At 38.4% G+C, this 9,220-nt stretch overlaps 1 pseudogene; it reads right to left on the bottom strand.

Moving 5' to 3' along the window:
• Positions 1 to 3,500: 3,500 nt before the first annotated feature.
• On the bottom strand, positions 3,501 to 5,451 carry LOC102830937 (annotated as a pseudogene).
• Between the last annotated feature and the right edge of the window lie 3,769 nt (positions 5,452 to 9,220).

Below are 9,220 nucleotides of genomic sequence, written 5' to 3'. Positions count from 1 at the left end.
TTTTTTTTTTTTTTAGATGATTAAATAATTTGTTTATTGTACTGCATTTACAAAGAAAACAGACAATGCATCCAGTAGAAAGAATAAAAATGTACTCAGGGATGTACTTTTATCTGACAGCAAATAGAAATCCTTTAGTGAGATCATAGCAATTTGACATTATAATGATTGAGCTCAATAAGTTACGCCAGGTACTTGGAAGATCAAGTTCTACAGCTGCCTCTTTTCATGTCTTCTAAATTCATCTGGCTCCTTAAATGTGAGGGTAAAAAGCCCTTATGTGGTAGAGAAACATTTCTAAGATGAAGTTACAAGCTCTTTCTCTCAAGAAAGTTTTCCTTGTTGTCAACTGTTAGTTAAAATAGGGTCTTTTGATTTTTGTTTTGGTTATTTCACCTTAATATCATCACCAGTAATTCCACAATTGAGATTTTACTGTAAAGGGGAGTTCAGTTCTCATCTGCTATTGCTTTAGATGGAGAAGATACAGCCGAAAACCCAAAATAGATTAGAATTGCTGAAGTTTGATTTCCCTGCCATGGTTTGACACAATCTATCCTTTGTTCTTGATATGTGCATAGACAGCCTGATTTTAAATTATTGTTACAGGAATGTGTCTGATGTCATGAGTACCCAACTAAGAATCCACTGAATGGCTAGCCATAGTTACTCAGTCATGTTTATGAGTTAAATGGATTGCATAATTGCACCACATTTTCGTTCCTTTGCAATTGGTTGTGAAACAGATCAATGACAATAACTAGGTTCCAATATCCCATACAGGAAATTGACTACCCAATAGTCTCTTCAGGAGCTTTGCTAGCAGAGCCTCAAGTAGCACCTCCTTGGCTTCTTGTAAATTAATGTTCTGTAGCCACTTAAGAGATACTGGAAGCCCAAGCCCACTTGGTCCGTGCTCAATAAGCTCCTGTGACCCCAATCTTGCCCCACACTTTTGCTTTTCAATATGACCCAAGGAATATGTAACACCTAGAACAAGTCTAGGAGAGGACCTGCTGGGGACCAGCCTCAACAAAATTATTGGGAAGACTCTTGAAAGAGGATTTGGAGTCGGCGAATGAAAAATAAATAAATTAAATTAAATTAAAAAAACTCAAAGAGTCAATGGGTCATTTTGAGTCTCAGGCAGATGATGGTAATGGCTCTCTCTGATGACTCTCTGACTGCCTGCACTTTATTTCAAAATTATTGCTTCTTATATCCCACTTAGAATATATTATGATCTCATAATAGTTACATACAAGCAGTTACAAATCAATCAAATATTATATTGTTACATCGAGGGTACAAGAGGAACACAAGGTCACCAAACATTCCTGTGTCTCTATACTCCTTAGTTACTGTGATAACGTCTGCCTTCTGTGAGCGACTGTTTCTCTCTAATCCTCCCTAAAATGTCAGGTTAATTTTAAACAAAGTTCTACAGCTTAATTTCTAACTTTACCAACATCTATTACTTTCTATAGATTCATTAGCTATAGATTACAATCAAAAACATAATTTTTACTATAACTGGTCATACGTATAATTGATCAAACAATAAAAACAAGAACATAAAAGTACCCTAAAGTTTCATAGTTAAGAACAAAGCAGTAATTCTCTCATGCTAACAATTTCTCAAAACTTCTAATCAAACTCCTCCCTCTGTTCCCAAGCTCTCACTGCCCTTGACTGTCTCCTAAGCTGCTTTCTAAAAGCCTTAATGTCCTTGACTAAAACCACCTGGAATGTTTGTTACAATTTTAAGCTTGAATTGCTAAAACTTTAGCTAGTATGGTTATATCTAATGTTAAAACTTATTGTTAATGTAAAAATAAATTTTTATAACTGCATAAAATTGAATATGGTGTGAAAGTTAATGTTAATGTGAAAGGCAACTATTGTAACGTGAGGCTTATTTAAAGTATCTAATGATTATGCAAGATTTTCTAAAACTTCTTATAAGGAAATCAGAAATAAACTATTTTTCCAAGGGAAAGCTAGAAACCGTGGACCCCCACATGAATCCCTTGTAGCTTTGCTAACCAAGGGGGCATTCATTGTTGCTTTGCTAAACAACAAACTTTTCATGCATAAGGCTTCTTGCAGCTCTGCTCCTTGGCAGGATGGCATCCACCACTTGCAGGATGGCATCCGCCAAGGACCATCCTAAAACGAAAGTCACAAAGGGTTTTCTTATTGGGGGTGAGGGAGGAGGCTCAAGTACATCTCAATCATCTCCAAAATTGAGGTTAAAAACTTACATTACACAAGGAAATAGCAGCAGAGAATGGCTTTTCTTAAAAACCCACCAACCCCGCCCCCCTCCAAATGTCTCATGCCACTTCTCCTCCCCACCAATGATTCTAAGACCCCTAGCCTCTATGAAAATGAGAAAGGCAAAGAAAGTCAGAGAATGAAGCTGCTTCAAGGCCAAAATCTTGGGCAAGGTAAAGAAAAAAACATAAATAAATTGGGGTGGGGGAGGAAGGAGGGACACGGTTTGGAAAAAGAGTCAAGAGCTCGAGGACATTTTCTTCTTAGATCGGTAAATCTCTGAAATACAGATCATCTTCCAGGGTCATAATGAATTCTTTAGTTAAGGGGCAATAAACTCAAGTACAACAAATAAAGTACCAGCCAGGTATTTTAAAAAGCATAAAATAGAAGTCTAACCAAAGTAGCAGCTCTCAGAAGAAAAGAAGCCAGAGAGCAGAACACCTGTGGTCTGAAGAAGCTGCTACTCAATGATTCCCTTTTGCTTTCATTATTAATCAGATTGAAGAGGAAAAGATCTCAGAGTTATTAAAAGATGAACACAATCTGATTAGTGCTTTGAAAGAAAAAATGGTACCCAAACTTGGTGTTGAATGAAAAGATGGTACCGAAACTTGGTGTTTATACAGCCCATTTAAGAAGACAGGTTAAAAGTCGCAAGAAAAACAATGTGAGCATAGAGTACAACAGAAACAATCCAGGAAGATGGTGCAGCCTGGATACATCAGTTTAATGTCTCTGCTGTACACAGAATGAATACTTGTTACCGCCCCCCTCCTACCCCCCTGGAAACTTCATCCTTATGCTGGCAAATTGAATATGTACTCAAAAATTTGACTCTCAGAGTCAGTGCATAAAAGGATGGGCTCAAACTTCTTCATAGCTCTTTTTAAAGAGGATGTTTATAATTAAAGGATGCCCTAATGGAAAGGCAAGGGTGTAGGATGAGAGGCTGTTTCACATTTCAGTCTATTATTAGTCTTTGGCAGAGCCCAACTAAAGCCAAGTTCACCTAGGATGCCCAAAGGCTGTGGAATCTCCACAGGGTCAAGTAAGCAAACCCAAATGAATTAGTTGGATTTAAAAGAAAAAGGAAAAAGAAAAAAAAAAAAAATCTAGAAATCCTTGACAAGATCCTCACCCTGAAAAGGGAAGAGTGAGCTGCTTGGGTGGGATGGGAGGAGTGTCAGCACGTGATCTCTGCTGTGGTGCTGGGCCAGAGCTTAGGACTTGAGCCAGTGGTACCAGAGACACTCTGCGGCAGTGACTTTCTTCTCAGGAATCAGCTCCAACATGGGCAGTAAGAAATCCGTGAAGCCAGCTGCCTCTTCCTGAGACCACTCATACTTCTCCACTAGAACCTCAAAAGGGCCCCAGGGTTTTAGCTTTGTGATGTGTTTCAGATCATCTTTTTTGGTGAAAAATTCCTTGGAATATTTTCCTGCCACTATGAGCTTGTGAGGCACCTTCCCCAGAAGTTCTATGATCAATTCAATATGATCTTCATCTCGAGTGTACTCCTCCCCTGAGTGAGGTTCAAACAAATAGTCGCCTGTAGCCAGTTCAAAGGCCATGCACACTGTGCTCCAAATGTCAGCAGGAGCATTGTAGCCAGATCCTATGAGAACTTCTAAGGAGCAATACTGCCTTGTTTGAATCTCTTCAGTGAAATGTTTGTGCACCCAACAGGCATTTCCAAGATCAGCAATCTTCACTTGGAGCTTTTCTGCATTTTTTGGTTTAATGGGATTAACAAGACAATTTCCAGCAGTGGATTTTCCTTTGTTGTCCAGTGGTCCATTATGATCCTATTCTTGTTCATCTTCACAAGGTTCATCCTGTTCATCCCTGAATGCTTTCTTGAAGTTGGCTGATGTCCTGGTCTACATTTGAGGAAGTCTGGCACACCATGATATCCCATGTTTCAGAAGCTAAATGTGTACAAGAGTCTACTTCTTGAGATGTGCTGCTGTCTCCATTTTGTGAGCTTAGGAAACTAGGTTCCTACTTCAAATATTGGATGACAGAGTCATTAGCATTATGTAGATCCTCTTTAAGCCTCAATGTCTCTTTATTACTGCTCTCAGCATATTTAACAGTTTCAATTATTTCATTGCAATGTGTTTCTGCTGCACCGCTCTCTACAACACCACGGTCCGTAAGTAAGTGTTTGATCCTGGACAATGCTGCTTGACTCTTAAAGTTTTTCTTGGGTCATTTTATTCGGTGGGTTCTCTTTCAAGGGTCTTTCAACAGGACTTTCTGATTCTTCTTGCTTGTTTGGTCTTTTTTGCCCAAGGCTCGGTTCTTTCTCCATTTCCTCAATTTCCTGCATTCGCTTTTCTACTAATTCTGCCTGGCGCTTCTGCTTCTTCTTCAATTTCTTCTTATTATTCTTTGACATTTTGTCAGCTGGTTTAGGCTGGGGAGCAGTACCGACTGCAGATCCGGAGGATGGGGGAGCTCCAGACCACTGCCATTCTGTTGTTTCTGCAGCCATCCTCTGAAAGTACTGCTCATACACTGACAACAATATGTTCTCTGGTTTAATGTCAGTGTAGGTGATATGGCACTAGGTGTGTAAATAATCCAGATCCTGTAATACTTGCTGGATAATTTTTTTGACACAAGGCAGTGGAAGCCCCTGATAATTTGACAGATGATGTCCCAAGACTTCAAACACCATGCAGATACGGGTTCCATTAACTCCTGGTATTTTAAAGTCATCGAGCAGTTGAACAACCATTTCTCTGTTTGGATCATTAGGATCTGAATTTCGCACTGATTTCAGCAACTGGATTTCATCTAATGCTGTTTTCGTATAATGTTCAGCATTTTTAACTACTTTCATTGCTACAAACTTCTTCCCCTGAATATCCCATGACAACCATACTGTTGAAACATGTCCCCAAACCAGTTTTCCGATCACATGATATCCCCTATTGAATAAGTCTCCAATTTTCACAAGATAATAACCACCTTTACAATAATCATTGGGATCTTCCTGCTCATCATCATCGGATCTCAGGGTCTCCTTTTCTTGCTCTGGAAGACCACTCTCAGAGTGGGGAGCAGAACCTCGGTGCTGAGTTTCTGATTTCCTTTGGGATTTGTCTTTATTGGCCTTGGTCCTTTTTTTTTTCACGCCTGGAGCGCAAGCACTTTCCGCTCCATGACGAGACCGGTAACTGCCAGGCGCTTGTGCGCTCTAATAGGACTCCTTTGTATATATTGACTACATATAATAATGTAAGGAGCTCTGGTAGCGTAGTGGTTACGAATCGGGCTACGAACCTCAAGGTCAGCAGTTCGAAACTACCAGCTGCTCCGCGGGAGAAAGATGAGGCGTTCTGCTCCTGTAAAGGTTAATAGCCTCGGAAACCCTGTGCAGGGTCGCTGTGAGTCGGAACCGACTCCACAGCACATAACAACAACAACAACAATATATAATAATGTAGTCAACACCATTTTGTGATGTGGTAAACTCTTTTCTCCATAATGCCAGTTTTTATATAATGACCTGGTCTCTGGAACCTAGTTTTGCCTACTGGTGAGAAGCAGGATTGGGGCATATATTGCTGTTGTTGTTGTTGTGACGTGCCATCGAGTAGATCCTGACCCGTAGTGACCCTGCATAAGGTTTCCAAGGAGCAGCTGGTGAGCTTGAACCACCAACCTTGCAGTTCAAATAACTTTGCAGTCTGAATATTAGCCCACAGCACCACACCAGGCATGTATTATTACCATTCAAATCTTGTAGATCAGAAAACTGAGGTCCCACCCACCAATGGGTACATCACTTTCCCAAATGGACCAATAAATGACATCATGATTAATAAAGAAGATTCAAGTTGACAGACACTTCATTTTGCTTTGATCCATAATCAACACTAATGGGAGCAACAATGAAGAAATCAAATGATGCATTGCATTATGCAAATCTGTTGCACAAGACCTCTTTAAAGTGTTAACCAGCAAAGCGCTCAGTTTCAGGACTAAGGAGCACCTGACCAAAGCCCTGGTATTTTTAATTGCCTCATATGCATGTTAACATTAGAAAATGAATAAAGAAGGCCAGAGAAGAATCAATGCATTTGAATTATGGTGTTGGAGAAGAATATTAATAATACCATAGAGTTCCATTGTTGTTGTTGTTAAGTGTTGTTGAGTCAGTTTCGATTCATAGTGACCCTGTATAGAGTTTCTGAGGAGCGGCTGGTGAATCCGAACCAACAAAACTTGTGGCTCAAGTGGACCTTTCAGTACAGCTCATTAACCCACAGTACCACACAAGGACTCCATAGAATATCATACATAGTACCAAAAGAACAAATAATTGTATTTTGGAAGAAGTATAGCCAGAATGCTCATTAGAAGCCAGGATGTTAAAACGTCATCTGTCATACTTTAGATACATTATCAGGAGTGACTAGTCCCTGGAGAAGGATATCAAGTTTGGTGAAGTGGAGTGAAAAAGAGAAATGTCCACAACTAAATGGACTGACATAGTAGCAGCAGCAATGAGCTAAAATGTAACAATTGTGAGGATGGCTCCGGCCCAGGCAGTGCTTCATTCTATTGTATGCAGGGTTGCTATGAGTCAGAAGTTAACTCACGGCACCTAAGAACAACAACTACATCTATTCCAAAGTCATAGGGATAATGAGTGGTGGCATAAGCCTTCACATTCAAGAGGTCTAATTTCATAAAGTCTACATTGGATACTTCAATCACCTTAGTAGGAAGGGTGCTTTTAACATTCTAGGGCCATACTGTGGTACATAAGGTCTCTATGAGTCAGTACCAACTCAATGGCATCTAACAACAAAAACAATTTAAGAAATGAGAGGCAGCCAAAGCCAACTCTCAGTTATGAAGAACACTGAGATTTTCTTAATGGTTAGTATGTTATTAGTAAAGACAAGTAGTCCTGATGTGGCACTGTACGTTAAACATTGAACTGCTAACCACAGGGTGGTGGTTGAAACCCACATTCCTTGGAAACCTTATACTGGGTCGCTGTGAGTCTGAACTAATTCAATGGTACTTATAAACAACAATGAAGACACATTTGCCTGAAAAGTTTAAAGGGCAAAGAACACCTTAATTTCTATTTTATTGGTATTTCTTTCATGATTCATTATCATTTGTTAGTTTAAAAAAGGCTTAATGTTCAGTGAAATACGAGGATATATTTTATGTAATAAAATGCAAGTGTTCTTTTGATTTTTTTACATTCATTTTGATCAAACATCTCGATCATTAGAATAAGAAAGAAAGAACAGACTATTTTTGATAATATTTTAAATGGTATTTATATTAGATTTCAGATGATGAGCTTTCAATCTGTTTTCTGTTGTGTACAGTACTCTAGTTAATAACTATTAATACTACAATGTTGTTGCTGTTGTTGAGTACTGTTGATTTTTTCTGACTCATAGCTACCTTTTATAGGGTTTCCAAGGAGCAATTGGTGGGCTTAAACTGCCAACCCTGTGATTAGCAATCCAGTGCTTATCCTACTGCACCATAGTACCAGCCAGTTAATATCACAATCAATCAAATTTACGCACCAAATAGCAAAACCAATGATAAAGAAATTCAAGAATTCTACCAAGTTCTTCATTTTGAAATTGATCAAACATACAATCAAGTTGCATTGATAAGATTCTAAAAGTTAGAAACAAAAAAGAAGGATTAGTAGTTGGAAAATATGACCTTGAGGATAGAAACAAAGTTAGAGAACTCATGACAGAATTTTGCAAGATGCAACAACTTATTCATTGAAAATACTTTTTTTTCCAACAACGTAAACAGTAACTATACATTTGGGCCTTTCCAGGTGGAATACTCAAGGATCAAATTGACTATATCTATGGAAAGAGACAATGAAGAAACTCATTTTCATTAGTCAAAACAAGGCCAAGGACCAGTTGTGGAATGCACCATCAATTGCTCACATAGAAATTCAGGTTGAAGGTAAACAAAAAATTTAAAGTCCACAAAAGTTAAAATACAACCTTGAGTGCATCCCACCTGAATTTACAGACCATTTCAAAAACAGATTTGATGCATGGAATACTAATATTGAAGACCAGAAAAGTTGTGTGATAGCATCAAGAACATTCTCCGTGGAAACCCCATACAGGGTAGTTATGAGTCAGAACAGTAGTTATAAGTTGGCACTTAACAGCAATAACATAAAGTACACCAGATATGAGATAAGCAAAAGGTTACGTAGGAGACAGGAAAGAAAGAAAAATGTGATGTCAGAAGAGACTGAAACTTGCTCTTGAGTAAGGAGAAGCTAAAGTGACTTGAAGTAAAATAACTGAACAGAAAATTTCAAAGTGCAGCTTGAGAAGAGAAAGTAAAGTATTATAATGAAATGTGCAAAGACCTAACATTAGAAAAAGAAAAGGGAAGAACACACTTATAATTTCTCAAACTGAAAGAACTGAAATGAAGAAAAAAATTAAAGCCTTGACTTGTAGTATTGAAGGAATGTATGCACAAAATATTGAATGATGTAGGAAGCATCAAAGGAATATGGAAGGAATGCACAGAGGCACTGTAGAAAAGAGAATTGGTTGATGTTCAACCATTTCAGGAGTTATCATATTATCAAGAACAGATAGAACTAATAGAAGATGTCCTGGCTGTACTAAAAACATTAGCAAATACCAAGGATACGGGAATTGATGGAATACAAACCAAAATGTTTCAACATACCGATGCAGCTTTAGAAGCATTCACTAGTCTCTGTTAAGATATCTGGAAGACAAATAGCTACTTGATCAACTGATTAGAAGAGATCTATAATGTGCCCATCCTAAAGAAAGGTGATCAAAGAGAATGCAGAAATAGTCTAATAACATTCATACTACACACAAGTAAAACTTTGCTTCAAGTAATTAAAAAGTGGCTGAAGAAGAACATCAAG

The sequence above is a fragment of the Chrysochloris asiatica genome, unplaced genomic scaffold (assembly GCF_000296735.1).
Source record: "Chrysochloris asiatica unplaced genomic scaffold, ChrAsi1.0 scaffold00303, whole genome shotgun sequence".
Classification (NCBI taxonomy): domain Eukaryota; kingdom Metazoa; phylum Chordata; class Mammalia; order Afrosoricida; family Chrysochloridae; genus Chrysochloris; species Chrysochloris asiatica.
The sequence above is the reverse complement of the archived record's forward strand: the minus strand, read 5'-3'. Positions and strand labels throughout refer to the sequence as shown.